This window comes from Puma concolor, chromosome B4 (assembly GCF_028749965.1).
Source record: "Puma concolor isolate L17-30 chromosome B4, mPumCon1.1.hap2, whole genome shotgun sequence".
Taxonomy (NCBI): Eukaryota; Metazoa; Chordata; class Mammalia; order Carnivora; family Felidae; genus Puma; species Puma concolor.
This window is the reverse complement of record NC_141673.1, coordinates 137,211,950-137,227,586: the sequence shown is the minus strand read 5'-3', so window position 1 is coordinate 137,227,586 and position 15,637 is coordinate 137,211,950.

Below are 15,637 nucleotides of genomic sequence, written 5' to 3'. Positions count from 1 at the left end.
CCTTGTTTGAAAATAGGGTCATTGCCGATGTAATCAGTTGTACTGGAGTAGGGTGGGCCCCTAATCCAACATAATGGTTTCGTTATAAAAAGAGGAAATTTGGACACAGACACACACGGGGAGATACCACGTGAAAATGGAGGCAGATACGGAAGTGATGCACTTACAGGTCAGGGGACGCCAGAGATTTGCAATAAGCCACCAGAAGCAGGAGAGACACATAACGGAGTCTCCCTCACAGTCTCAGGAACATACCAGGCTGACCCCTTCATTTTGGACTTTTGGTCTCCATAACTATGGTGCTATGAACGTGTGCTGTTTAAGCCAGTTTGTGGCACTTTGTTATGGAGGCTGTAGAAAATTAATATACCCAGGGGTGCCTGCGTGGCTCAGTTGGTTAAGTGTTTGACTCTAGATTTCGGCTCAAGTCATGATCTCACAGCTTGTGAGTTCGAACCCCACATCAGGCCCCACGATGGCAGTGCAGAACCTGCTTGGGATTCTCCCTCTCTGCCCCTCCCCAGCTCTCTCTCTCTCTCTTTTTTTTTTTTAAATTTTTAAATGCTTATTTATTTTTGAGACAGGGAGAAACAGAGCACAAGCAATGGAGGGGGAGAGAGAGAGGGAGACACAGACTCTGAAGCAGTCTCTAGGCTCCAAGCTGTCAGCACAGAGCCCGACAGGGGGTTCAAACTCACAGACTGTGAGACCACGACCTGAGCCAAAGTCGGAAACTCAACTGACTGAGCCAGCCAGGCGTCCCTCTCTCTCTTAAACTAAATAAATAAGCTTAAAAAATGAAAATTAACACACCCATTATGAGCTGAATTTTATTCAATGTTGACAGGTTTTCACCACTCTTCAATTTTTTTACCTTGATAGTTTACAGGAGGGTGGATGGCCACACCCTGGGTTTATAACCTGCTTAGACAAACTCTGAATTCATCCAGCCACCTTGCCCCAGTTTACGTGGGTGTGCACTGAGGATTCTGTTGAACACTCTCAAAAGTCCACCAGCAGAACTCAATCACAGTGGTGCCATCGGGAGGCTACGTCACGATCCCACATAAAAAAGAACCTCCACGAGCCCTTGTCTCTTCCCCGTATCATTCGTCTGGGCTGCGTGTTCTTGCACATTTCAGAGTTCTGGTTACCGTGTCAGCACGGTATTGTTTCCATGCTCCATCATTTTTCATGTGGACCAACAGAGAGCACGTAAGCCTGGGCAGATCTGAAAACACTTAAGGTGGATCTTGGACACCTTCGGGACGGGCACCCATGGTCAGGTACCCATGGAAGGGGAGTTGGCCAGATGCTACCGTCAGGGCCCTGGGAGACTTCAGGAACCACAAAGGTATCCCGGGTGCCCCCCACCTTCTTGTATCCCTCCCGGAAGATGGCCTCTGCTTCTGCAAAGCCTTCCCAGGGTTGTATGACCATGCAGAAGACCACCTCCATTCAAAGAGATGCCTCCATCTGGCAGATGACAGCAAAGCCTAGAAATTGCCTGACTAACGAATTAGTACTAAGATGGAGAGCTTCTTCGACTCGAACGATCCGTGAGGGAGAGAAAGGGTGAGGAACATCTTCCCCCCAGCAACCCAACTCTGAGAGTAAAGAGCAGATACGAATTTTCACATTTTATTTCTGGACCATTGCTAACCCTGCATGTAGATACAGAATGGACAAGCTGATGCGCCGTAAAACAAATGATGGAAAAGTGGGTTTTCCATCCACGCTTTGACAGAGGAAGTAGTTCGTTTACAAGCCTATTGTTCTTTACTCATATTGTTCAGAAATGCTGTGACAGACAGAGAAGCAGGTAGAGCGATGTCTGGCTGAGTATAAAGAAAGAGAACGAGGTCGATCAATGGAAAGAAAGATGGATGAAAAGATGGGTTATAGATAGGAGACAAAGAGACAAAGTCCAATAAATAGAGCAGTGACCTAACTACCTACTATTTTTTTTCTCCCACATTCTTCTGGCCTGTTTGACCAGCTAACAGACTGTGCCATCACACCCAGCACAGGGAGGTACTTACGTGATCCCCATATTCGTTCTGTGCCGTTCTTTCAAGAAAGTTTAGTTAAGTGATGTTTGTCAGTGTCACGTGCTGTGAAGCATGGCAGATATTGAGAAACGGTCTGTTGACCTGTGGTTCTGGTGTAGGCAATGGAAGCTGCAGCCTGGGAAATAAAACTGTGATGGTCTGTTCTGTGCATTGAGTTCATGGCCACCGGTGTAATGGCTGAGCGCGTCTGCTGGTTGGCCATCAGGCCTTTGGGGACAATACCTATTTTTAAAGTCTCATTAAAAGAGATGGTGTCTATAAAGGGTTTAGTACAGTGCCTGATGTTGCACTGACCCCTCATGATGGTGGCTACGAGCATGGTGGTAAGATAGCATCTGCACAGCAGAGGCCAGTGTGTAGTCATTCACTCAGTCATTCACTTGTTCGTTCATTCACTTACATATTTCTTGAGGGTCCACTGAGTGCCCGGTTCTGACCAGGAGGTGCACCAATGGACAGAACCAACATTTTTCTGCCATCGAGGAACTTATGTTGTAGCAGGGGAGAATCTTCGAGTACTCCTATAGGTTCGGAAAGGGCTCCGGAGGAGAAAATCAGGAAAGAAATGGGCTCAGAACCCACTCAGTTGGGCCTAGACAATCTCTTCATCAAATCCCGGAGATGATTGTCTCCACGTGTTTTTTACCATCCGTTCTTCCCTGGTTACCTTCAGCGACAACAGACTTTTCCTGTGGGGTAAAGTGTCCAGGACAGGATTCTCAAGATTTCTGCCTCACCCTTCCTTTTATCCATGGTATCCAAAGAGCATCTAACCCATGTCCCCATTTACCTACAGAATAGTCAGAATCTTCTCATGTGGTTAATGATTTGCCTGTGTGACCCTCTTTCCACAGAACCTCATTTTCCTGGCCAGGCAGTTGAGGGCAGGGTCTCCGTAAGCGACATGAGTGCAATTTCCTCCAACCCTTTGTTTATTTAGCAGATAAAGGAGCTGACCCCTCTCATCAGAGGGAACATGAGAAAAGCAAACACTTCTCCAGCTGGTTGCCACAACTTGATTGCGTATCACTCTCTGTGGAAGTTACGGGGCTGGCCAACAGATGTAAAATTACTCAAGTCCGCTGGGATGGGATTAGAACAAGCAAGTCTGTGTATTAACACAACATGTCATGTTTCAAACCATTTTTTCCTCTCCCCTTTTCCTTGTTGAAAGGTCGCACAAATGAATTGTGTCGTCTCCAGGTTACAGTGAGTTGTCCTGAGTCCTAACAAGTTGTCCTCAGAAGGAAACTGTTCGTAGAGCTTCTGTCACTTTCTGCCGGTACCTTTTGGAATTCAGCATCAAGAGAATAGACGAAAATACCTAGATTCTGGCACATAGGCTCACACCGGAAGCTTAAGAGAAAATAGGTGACATGTGATCGGCCACGGTCTCTTTAACAGTGGTGCAGCCACATCTAATGATGGCACTGGATGACGCCTGCAGTCTACCCAGTAACAGTGCAACAGCTTGTGGCCATATTTTCTGCCTGCGCCCACAAAATTAAAAGCATCTAGCGATTTTAGTCAGCATGCCAAGCTCATAACCAAAGAGAGAAACCCTAGATCCTCTTGGCCGATGCCAAATACGGTGGTTGCTCAATACACACAAGTTCAATGTCAGTCGTATTTACTATTATTTAATAATGATCATTTTTGCATTCCCCTCCCCTATCAGCCTGTAACTTCCATGAGTCTGTGTCTCTCTCCATCATTCCCGTATCCCCAGCATTGAGTGCCGATTTGGGTCCCAAGCGACTACTGGATCGACACATACCACATGGATGAATGGGTCTGAATTTGGAGGCACCTGTGTGCTCAGGCGAGCACCTTTTATTAAAATGTCCCCATACTGTAGGCAGAAACAGGAGGCGAAACACAAGCGGTGGATGAGAGGGGTGCAGTGTGACAGAGAACCGCGGTCTCAGCGTGATGCTAGCTGGGGGGGGGGGGGTCACCTGCCCGCCAGCACTCATGACCACACTTGCGGCTTCATTGGGCAGACCCCTGCCCAGGAATCCCCCCCATTTCCCAGACTTAGAGTTCAAAATCCATATGAGTGCCCCATGTGTCTGGGGTTGTCAAGGAGTAAAATATTACTTATTTTGGAATTTTCCCAATTAGAGAAGGCTACCAATTTAAACCACAAAACTTTTAGATTGTACTCATTTTAGTGAGGATTTCTTTTTCCCCTGAAACAGTTATGCTGGAACTCACTTAACTTTTTAACGTGTTTTAGTTTTTTCCCAACTTTATTGAAATACAATTGATATATAACATCGTATTCATTTAAGGTGTATGGCATACTGATTTGATATGTGTATAGGCTGCAAAATGACTATAAGTTTATTAACCCTTTTTAAAGTCACCCTGCTGGTTAGTGCTTTATGTTTTGTAGAATACTTTTACAAAGATCAGAGGTTTATGACTCCCCTCCCCACCTCCCACCCCTTGTATTAGTCAGGATCCTCCAGAGAAATAAAATGTATAATATGAGATGTATACCCATACATATATATGTATATACATACATACATATATGTATATGCATATATATACACATATACACATATAACCATGTATTTATAGATCACACACACACACACACACACACACATATATATAACCAATATCAGTATCAGGTTGATATAGCTGTGATTTAAAGATATATGTCTCATTCATTCATTCACTCATTTGCCTATTTATCTAACCCTTGCTTTAAAAAAAAAAAAATGTTAATGTTTATTCATTTTTGAAAGAGAGAGAGAGAAAGAGCACAAGCAGAGGTGGGGTGGAGAGAGAGGGGGAAACAGAATCTGAAGCACGCTCCAGGCTCTGAGCTGTCAGCACACAGACCGACGCGGGGCTCGAACTTACAAACCGTGAGATCATGACCTGAGCCAAAGTCAGATGCTCAACCGCCTGAGCCACCCAGGGGCACCAACCCTTGCTTTTTTTTTTTTTTTAATGTTTATGTATTTATTTTGAAAGAGAGAGAAAGAGAGAGAGCAGGAGAGGGGCAGAGAGAGGGGAAAGAGACAGAATCCCAGAAGGCTCCATGCTATCAGCTCAGAGCCAGATGAGGGGCTCAATCTCACGAACCATGAGATCACGACCTGAACTGAAATCAAGAGTCGGATACTTAACCATTTAACCAACTGAGCCACCCAGGTGCCCCTCTAACCCCTGTTTCTTAAGGGCTGGTTCTGTGCTGGATTCTTGTAACCAACATGCTTTTACTTTGCTAAGAGGGGAAGGCAGTAGACAGGCCAGGGGTGAGAAAGGATGAACAGAGAGAGAGATAGAAGACACAAGGTTATATGTGTCTGGCAGCCCCAGTGCTGAGTGGTTTTAGAAGGATGTCCACTGGATTTCTGATTTTGCCTTTTACCTCTGTAACAGATGGTTCTTGGCCCCATTTAGGGAGGATTACAGTTTCCTGCTGCACCTACGTTAAAGCCAGACTCAGCGTTGCAAAAAACAAATGTGGTTCTAAAACATTGGTGAGCAATCAGATTTGATGGCCATTTTTTTTTTGGGAAAACAGTAGAAAACTAAATCACGCCCCATAAGGCATCACTACCTCAAATCACCTTCAAACGTTTCTATTCTTTCCTTGGACTTCATTTCTGACAATAGCCACATTGCCCATCCTCTTTCAAGGAAGACCTTCAAGCCCCAAGCTCTCTCACGTGCCCTTGGTTGCCCCAAACAATTCACCTCTGACCTGTCACCCCTCTCAGCAAAGTAAAAGTATGGGGGCTTCCAGAATCCAGCATAGAGCCAGCCCTTAAGAAACGGTGGTTGAGTAAACAGATGAGTGATTGATGAATGAGTGCAACGTATCTCCTTAAATCACAGCCAGGAAAGCCATTTGGCAAGGATTAGAGGAGTGGCTGGCTCATCTCTGCACTCTCAACACTTAGCATCACATCAAAATAATGTTTGTTGAATGAATAAATAAATAAGAGTCAAATACTGAATAAACCTGGCGGGTTGGTGTCACGGGGTGGGTGGGTGGGTGGGGCATCTCCCAAGTTACTGGACTCTGAGTGGGTCACGTTCTCATGTCAGGTCGTGACAGTGAGAATTTAGTGCGTTGGATAAACACAAAGGTTTACATTACATTTAACTGGATCGTTGCCTGCATGAAGCCATTGGTTTCCAGGATATTTTGTTCGATCTCTTCTTGGATGGATGATACAGCCATACATGTTCAACAAGACATGTTCAACAATCTCAAAGTTGTCCAATTTAGAATCTCCTCTTTTGAAAGACTTCTGAAGAGATATGATGGTGCACATCTAGGAAAGGGAGACATTTTTATGGCCATTTTTAGTTTACTGAAATTGTTCAGAAGCTGTGAACCTCACTGCTGAGAAATTACAAATGCTATAAGTAGCAGCTTCCATGATTTTGCGAGGAGGATGGACAATGTGATCATTTTTCTCACGATTTTAATTTTTGTTTATTTTTTTCTCCATGCAGCAAAACTCAAAAGTGGTTAAATCAGGCTTAAGTGCCCAAGGGAAGGTGATACCAATTATGGGTCGTAACCAACCAACAAAAACAAAACAACTAGGAAAAATCAGTATGGCTGTGCTTATACGGTCCTGAATTTTTCTTTTGCTGACTCTTCCAGAATCTGTCACGAATCAACTTTGTTCTGAGACGCAGTCATCCAGCAGGCGGGTCTCAAGAGCTCTGCAGCACGACCGGAAGCCACAGTGGCCATGGCGCCTCCTCAGAGAAGCCTGAAGGAGCACATGTGTTTGGTGTTGGGGTCCTTCTATGACCCCAGGGAAAGCACAGAGGGAGGCATGACCATGGTTTCCTGAGGAGCCCCACCAGGGATCACCACCTCGTATCCTGCCTGCCTGTGTAATGCGTCCATGCTAGTTGGGAAAGTTGAGGCTAAGCCAGGGATCAAGTTCACACAAGTGCTGGCACCTTTCCCAGGCTTGTCATTTACACGCAGGGATGATAATAAGAAAATAAGAGGAGAGACAAGTGAACCTAGATGCCGGATCTTCAATTTGTATTCATCCCTTGACAATGTGAATCACTTCCTGGTATAAGAAAGTTAAAAATATTCATTGTTTCGAGCCATTTCTGCCCTTAATTCCACGATGGTAAATCCTTTCTCTTAAGAGGATTCTTGATCGTCGTAGGAAACCTGGATCGTCTCAGGCAAGTCAGGACGTCTCTGCCTTTTCAATTTATAAATTGGTGCAGGGGGTGAACAGGGAGCATTTGTTGGAATTGCTAGTTTGCTCAGGCTTATCTGGTTTGTGGCGGGTAATAAATTGACTGTGCTTTAAGTGAACAGTGAAGAGCTATTGATGATTCAGTAAGTTTAAAATTTTTTTTATGTTTATTTTTGAGAGAGAGGGAGAGACAGAGCATGAGCAGGGGAGGGGCAGAGAGAGAGAGAGGGAGACACAGAATCCGAAGGAGGCTCCAGGTTCCAAGCCATCAGTACAGAGCCCAACGCAGGGCTCGAACCCACGAACCGTGAGATCACGACCTGAGACGAAGTCAGATGCTCAGCTGACTGAGCCACTCAGACGCCCCGATGATTCAGTAGGTCTAAATTAAAAGAATCTTTATTGGAAAACAGGTAATGTCACGGCAGCCTTGGGTCCTCTGCGAAGCAACAGATAGTGGCCCTGTTGATGCCTGAATGTTCTGGCAAATCCAGAAGCTGGTCCTGGAAAGAAGGGAGCTGCCTACTTGGAAGGCCTCTCCTTGTGAGTCCTCTCCAGCATGCCACCCCTCCTTGCATCGTATCTTCACCACCCCAGAAGCTCTGTACCCTTTCAGTCAAGATTTTTATGGAGGCTTCCTTGTATAGGCATGTTTGGATTAAATCGTTGACTTTGGGTGATAAGTCAATCTGCAGCCCTTCTGTCCTTCCTGGAGGTTGTGGGGTGGGGCTGAACTTTCCAACCCTCTAATCATATGGTTAGAGCCTCTGGCAACCAGTCCCCATCCTCAGGGCTTTCCAAATGTCACCTCCTTAGCAGAAACTCTGGTGTGGCCAAAGGGACTTGTTATAAATAACAAAAGATGTTACTATCATCTTTATTGCTGTTATCAGCTAGGAAATCCCAAGGGTTTTTAAAAAGCTCACTGCCATAAATGCAGACCAAGACCAAATATAAGTTTCTTATTATATGTGGCATGTTGTTAGAAAGAAATAAGAATATGGTTTCCTGTTATTTTCTTTAATTTTGAGGTAAGTCGCTACCATTTCAAAGAATGTACTGTATGGATGGAACTGAACTCTTCAAGTTCTATTTCTGGTCTTTTGGAGCTTGACGCATCTCACTGAGAGCTCACTCTTCTGGCTGGTACATCTGGGAAGTGGGTGTCGATCTCAAAGATCTGGAAGGTCTGAGGTTCTAAGAGTCCCTACAGTGGGGCGCTTGGGTGGCTCAGTCAGTTGAGCGTCTGACTCTTGATTTCGGCTCAGGTCATGATCTCACAGTTTTGTGAGTCCGAGCCCCATGTTGGGCTCTGCACTGACAGTGTGGAGCCTGCTTGGGATTCTCTCTCTCCCTCTCTCTCTCTCTCTCTGCTACTCCCCGCTCATGCTCTGTCTCTCTCGAAATAAACAAACTTAAAAAAAAAATAGAGAATTTAAAAAAATAAGACCCTAAAAACCTGGGTGGCTGTACCATGAGCCCCAAAATGGAGGCATGGGGGGGAATATAAGCTGACTTGTAAGTGATCTGGTAGGATCTGATCATTTTGCAACACTAGTTTAGGATCACATAGAAAGATGCACGTTTTTGTACGTGAGTGTTGGCTTTTCTTACCGGGAGAAAAGTTTCTAATAAATAACTGTCCAAAAAGGAGGTAATTATAACTGGCATTTCAGACATTCCAAGAATAATTCTGAAGAAGAGAGTTTTTTGCTCTTTTGGGGTTCCCTCGCAGACTTCCCTAAAGGAAGATCCTTGTTACCCTACTGCCAAGGCAAACAGGTGAAAAACCCATACTTTCTCTCTCCAGAGAAAGGGAGGAGTCAAATGTAACAGTGAGGTGACTCAAACGTAGGGAGAAGTGGTACCAGCTCTGGTCTGCACAGTGACCGCTCAGTTCTTTTTGTAGAAGGGGAAGGGGGAAAGGTCAAAGCAATGCCCTGCACCAACCCTCTAGAGGTCAGCAACGGCCAGTAGCGATTTTGTTGTTACTGTTGTTATTTATTTTTTTTTATTTTTTTTTTAATTTTTTTTTCAACGTTTTTTATTTATTTTTGGGACAGAGAGAGACAGAGCATGAACGGGGGAGGGGCAGAGAGAGAGGGAGACACAGAATCGGAAACAGGCTCCAGGCTCCGAGCCATCAGCCCAGAGCCCGACGCGGGGCTCGAACTCAGGGACCGCGAGATCGTGACCTGAGCTGAAGTCGGACGTTTAACCGACTGCGCCACCCAGGCGCCCCTACTGTTGTTATTTAAATCTCACGTGCCCATCTGCCTATTCGTAGGTTAGATTAGAAGTAGATTAGTAAGTGCTCAGTAAATATTTGTTGATGGTTGGATGAACTTCTGTCTTGGGTACAGGGAAAAGGAGTGGCATCACACGTGCCTTAGGGTTGCCTGGCGGCTGCGAGGGAATCCCAAGGAAGACATTTTATGGAGGAGGAGGAAGTTGGAAATGATGGTTAAGACCTAAGTGTGCGGTATCTTAGTTGCCTGTCCGTGAAGAGAATGGATGTGACCCAGCTTGGGTAAGCCCAACTTTCTGGTCCTTCTTATTCTCAAAACAAAGATGGGTGTTGCAAGCTGATGTGTTATTCTCCTAACAGATGAAGGTCAGACTTCAGGACACCTGAGTGGTGAAGATCGCGCTGGGAGGAACAGTGGTGTTTGCACATGGGCACAGGCAAGAGCAGTCCAAAAAAGAGAGAGATTGGTAACAGGAGGAAAGGGGTTAGCTTCCTCATGAAGGAGGGAAGCCTTGAGTCGGCCACGAGATACGCTTTTCAAGCTTTCACTTGTCGAAAAATATAATTACATGACAGAAAACTTAAAAGTTCAGGAGAAGAAGTCGCTTGTACTTCCACCGTCACCCCCCACATTCGGGGCAGTGTTATTCCTAACAGCAGAGAAGGAGAACGGTCTAAGTGGCCATCCACAGCAAAAGGGCGAAACAGACGAACAGTATACGTGCACAAAAGCACACTAAAAAGGAATGGGCTGTTGCTATGGGTGACATCGGGGATCAATCCCAGAAACACTGTGCTGAGTGAAAGAAAGCAGACACAGAGGAGTGCATTTATGTGACATTCAGGAGCAGGTGAAACCAATCTATGAGGAATCAGAAAATAGGAGTTGCCATCAACCGCGGATGACCATTGCCTAGAAAGGGGCATGAAGGAACTTTCCGGGATTGACGTTCTCTGTATCTTAATCGGGGCACTGGGCACATAGCATAACATTTGTCAAAACTCATACAAATGTACACTTAGGGACTGGGCTTTTTACACTATGTAGTTATACTGCAAAAAACTGCTTAAATCTACTCTAAAACTGTGTCACTTAATCTTTCTAGTATTTCACTGGGAATAGAGATCTGCTTCTTCCTGACCATAGTAGAATGTTGATAATTCCATCCTATAGTGTGGGTGGGTCTTCAAGAGCCATGGGCAGGTGCATGCTTGTTGTTAAGGTCTCTGAAGTGAGACGAGCCCCCTACGATTCACTCGTGTTTTCACACAAGGATGATGGAAGAACGATAGATGGAGAGAAATACTCACATTTCCGTGACTGTACAGAGTCCTAGAATAAACAGTGTGAGGCGACGCAAGAAGAGTGGGGTTAATAATCCAATAGGTTTATTTATTTTTTCAACAAGTAGTGGCCACTCCTGATATGAAGGACTCCAAGTCTACCCAGCCTTTTTTATCTGGGAATAGAGGGCATCAACTGTCCTCACGAGTAAACAAATCAGTCTCTGGGGAATAATGACTATTGGCTCACATTTACAAATAATATGACTATTGGGTAACATTTCTTTTTCCTTGTTACTCTGAACCAAGTGCTTGCCGGGTATTCATCATTTCACCTCGGCAACTCCTCAAAGAGGCAGACAACATTACAACTCTCTCTCTCTCTCTCTCTCTCTCTCTCTTTTTTTTTCCAGAGCACAGAAAGGTTAATAACTTGCCTAAGGTCACACAGCTGGCCAGAAGAGAAGGCATTCTTTGGAATGAGGACTGGGAAATGCGTAGGGAGTATGCAGAAGGAAAAGGAATGAAGTGAAGGCTTTGTGGGGCAGGGAGGTAATTCAAAGGGACAGTTGGGTACTATCTAGTGACCCTCATTTACAGGTAATAAAACCGAGGCCCAGAAAGGTTATGCGATTACCCAAAGTCACTCATCTAATTAGGGACAGAGCTGGGACAAGAAGCCACATTTTTAAAACCCCAGCTCAGGGCTTTTCCACTACATCAAAAAAAAAAAAAAATTAATTGAATTTTTTTCACATCATGTCCAATTTTGAAATCTACCCCTAAGGGGAATGTTGTTAGATATTCATAGTATTAGAAGATTCAAGTCTTGGAAATGGCCCGGAGAGGTCCTCCGGCTCTTGACTCCAAATTTAAGCAGCACCACCCTTAACCCGTCTTATCCAGATGAGAATCTGTCCCGCTTTTGAAAGCCTTCCAGATGTATCTCGACTGGATTTCTTCAACTATTTACCAGAGCAAAAGAGCAGAATTTGGAAAATAGCCTGATATGCATAAGCCATTAATGGCTTCCCAGGAGAGAGACGAACCCAAACCCTGAATGTCTAAAGCATTTTAATTCAGGATGCAGTGCAACGAAGCCTGGGGATTATTTTCATCAGAGTTGACTCTATGAATATGAATTATTTTTCATGCCAGTCTTTTCTACTGAGAAGGAAATCTTACATGAGGTTTAACATGGGAACAGGCAGCGGAATCTAGGGAAATATAAAAGGACCCTGGAAAATTTCCACCTTGCCTCCCCATTTCAGGGCTTCCCCTCTTCTTTCATTCCCTCCCTTCCCATCCTCATTAAAAACGAAATGCTCAGTCCACAATCTGTTGTCCTTTGAGAGTCCCTCCAAATGAAGTCCCAGGTGAGTGACCACTCCTGAGTCTCCAACTGGTTGCATTCCAGAGCCGCGTCTGCAGCGATGAAAAGATGCTTGTCGAAGTTGAGACATGCAAGAGACCGGTAAGGGTAGGGACAGTCGCCCTGCACCATCCGGAAATCGCACTTTGGATCCTTCCCACCCTCCCAGAAACACCGAACTTAATCATAGCAGAGTTAACACAGCCTGAGAGGAAGCACTTTCCCCTCCTGCAGGGACTCAACATACGATTCAGAAGACTTGACGAATAAAAGCAAGAGAGAGAGAGTCCTGACACTGCCGGAGTGATATTTGGCTGCTGGAACATTGATCTTTCAAGCCGGATAATGCACCTGCTTTGAATAGAAATGTGCTGGCCGCTTGTATATGCTCCACCAGGCGACCATCTTCCTCTCTTTGGGAAATGTGTTCAAAACTAGAAATGATGTACATGGAATTTTGAGAGAAAAACCTTGCCCGCCTGTCAGATCAGGAAAATCACCCCTAGCCATAACGTAGTGACGATTACCCTCATCGTCACTTTGGATCAATCTCTGGATGGCTCTTCCCAAGCTCAGATGGCTTGTCCGTCGTGCATAGCGGGGAGGGAACATTTCCATGAAGCAGCACACTAGGTAATTTCCAGTTTCCAGGGTGATGAGCTGGCTTTACCCGCCAGTTGTGCCTGTGCACGGCTTGAACAGACCGAGGACGTGGCGAAGAGAGTTTTCCGGTGTAGTCATTTGGTTCTCACAGGGCTCAGATGCACTCCAGCGTCTCGGTCTGTCCTCTCCTTTCAGGTCTACCCTGCTAATGGTTTTCCTCATTTATTTCCGCGTTCCCTCAGTTCTGGGAATAGCCTTCTGGTTGCTCTGCAGGCAGAGACTGTAGAAGACCTCTCAGACCTGCTTCATTTCTGACATTCTTTCTGCAAAGCCTGAGATCAAAGAGATATTTGAAAGTGTTTATTAAAACCTACTATGGGATTTCTGCTTTTGAGTAAGATGGAGATATTAGGAGCAGACCGATCCTTCCAGTAAGAACAACTAGGTAAGCCAGAATGAAATCCACAACAACTGGTTCCGAAGGTGCTGGGGAGCTGCTCGGGCAATGTCAAGGCTGAGAACAGGGACAAGGGCGATGTACCACGGCCTTTCATTCTGGGGCGCTGTGGGCCAGCGGCTCGGCATCTGAGCTCTTTCTCTCCGCCTCTCGAAGGGGAAAGCCTCAGAACTGAGCAGAGAGCCTCCAATGCAGGATCGGCTTGTCCTGAAGACATTTGCTGCTTCCTGGAAGGAGGAAACCTCTGAAAAACTGAGTGGAGTTTTTCTGCAGCCTGGAGATGCAGGGGGAACAAAGGTGAGAGGTCAGCACTCACCGGAGCGAGTCCTGGGGCACACCAGGCTCTCCGTGGAAGCCTGAAGGGCTACGTCATGGGAAGATGGGCAGACCAGAGGTTTACCCAAATAAAATTTAAGGAGCTTCTCTCCAGCCCTCGTCCTGAAAGTCCAAACAGGTGCGACGATGCAGGAGAGCACAAGGCAGGCAGAATCATTGGAAAGGAAGGAATAAAACTGTCATTAGATGTAGATGGATTGATTCTGTATGCCGAAAATCCAAAAGGGTTTACAAGCAACTTTACTTTAATAGATCTTGGGGCGCCTGGGTGGCTCAGTCGGTTAAGCCTCCGACTTCGGCTCAGGTCACGATCTCGTGGTTCACGAGTTCAAGCCCCGTGTCAGGCTCTGTGCTGACGGCTCAGCGCCTGGAGCCTGCCTCAGAGTCTGTGTCTTTCTCTCTCTCTCTGCCCCTTCCCCGCTCACACTCTGTCTGTCTCTGTGTCTCAAAAATAAATAAACATTAAAAAAATAGATCTATTTAATACAGTCTCTGGGTTTCAGGTCAGTGTAGAAAATCAACCCTATTTGTATGGACCTGCAACAAAAAGAAAATGAAATCTTGCAGTTGAATCATTCGCAATAGCGTCAAGAAACATTTGATATTTACAGATAAATCTTTTAAGAATATTTGAGATTTATATGCTGAAACGACAAAGATTTTTTTAATTTGTTTTAATGTTTATTATTTTGAGAGAGAGAGAGAGAGAGAGAGAGAGAGACAGAGTGTGAGCGGGAGAGGGGCAGAGAGAGAGAGAGAAAGACACAGAATCTGAAGAGGCTCCAGACTCTGAGCTGTCAGCAACAGAGCCCGACGCGGGGCTCGAACTCACAGACCTCGAGATCATGACCTGAGCTGAAGTCAGTTGCTTAACCGACTGATCGACCCAGGTGGTCCACAAAGCATTTTTGAGAGCAATTAAAGACCTCCATACAACATTTGTAAATTGGGAAACTCACATTGTGAAAAAGGTTAACTCTCCCTAAATTCATCTATAGTTCATAGAATGCTAGGTAATTGCCTATGTATATATTTGTATATTGATTGGCTGATTCTAAAATTTATATGAAAATGCAAAGATCCAACAATAACCAGAGAAATCTTGAGAAGCTAAAGAGGTCAGGAGAAGTTTCATAGAGAGATTTTTGGGCTAAGCTTTTGGGGAAGGGGGTGAGAAGTGGAACTTTGTTAGTGACTGGAACCATATCTACTGTGTTGGGTCACCTTAACCCTATGACAATGGCTGCCTGATGCATAGAAAATGCTCAATAAATATTTGTTAAATGTACGTATATGTATGAATGGATGAACAGATGGATGGATGGATGGATGGATGGATGGATGAATGTTTGAGATAAGAGCATTGTAGGTTAAAAGGAAGCAAAGTAAACGCGAAAATAAATTACAGTGAGTAGTCAAATCAGTCTTACTTTTGTGTGCAGATATCAGGAAAAGAGACTGAAGAGTTAAGATAGGACCTCATCGTGTCTGAATACTAGGCTTATCAGGCTTGGACCTTCATCTTTAGGTATCCAACAGTTTAGGAGAATGCAAGTTGAAAGTTTGGAAGATGAATTTGACCAGTGACAGGAGAGCACGTGAAGCCTACCATCACTTAGTCGAAATGCATCCTCTTTGCTCCCTATGTTGAGCACTGATAACAAAATTAGAATTCTCTGCTAAGGTTACTAATCCTGTATTCAATAGGGAAGCATCCCCACATGCTTGAACTGATGGGCACTCAATTAACAGATCCAAGTCCTCTCAATCAGAGCCTTGACCGTGCCAAAACAATTATGCGGTCAAGAATGTCATGGTATTTCCTCTCTGCACTGCCCTTTCAAAGACCGTTATAAAAACAACCATTACTTCTCCTCTGGAGATCCCCATGTTCTGCCCCTTTGAATTTCCTTGTTTAGGAGCAGAGGTCAACGATCTGCTGGCCTATACACGTGAGATGCGGTTCAGCTATACCCACAGAAACTCAAAGTAATAGTGTTTTGAGTACACAAAGGTTTATTTACACATCAGGGAAAGTGGTCCATGATGATCCTCGTG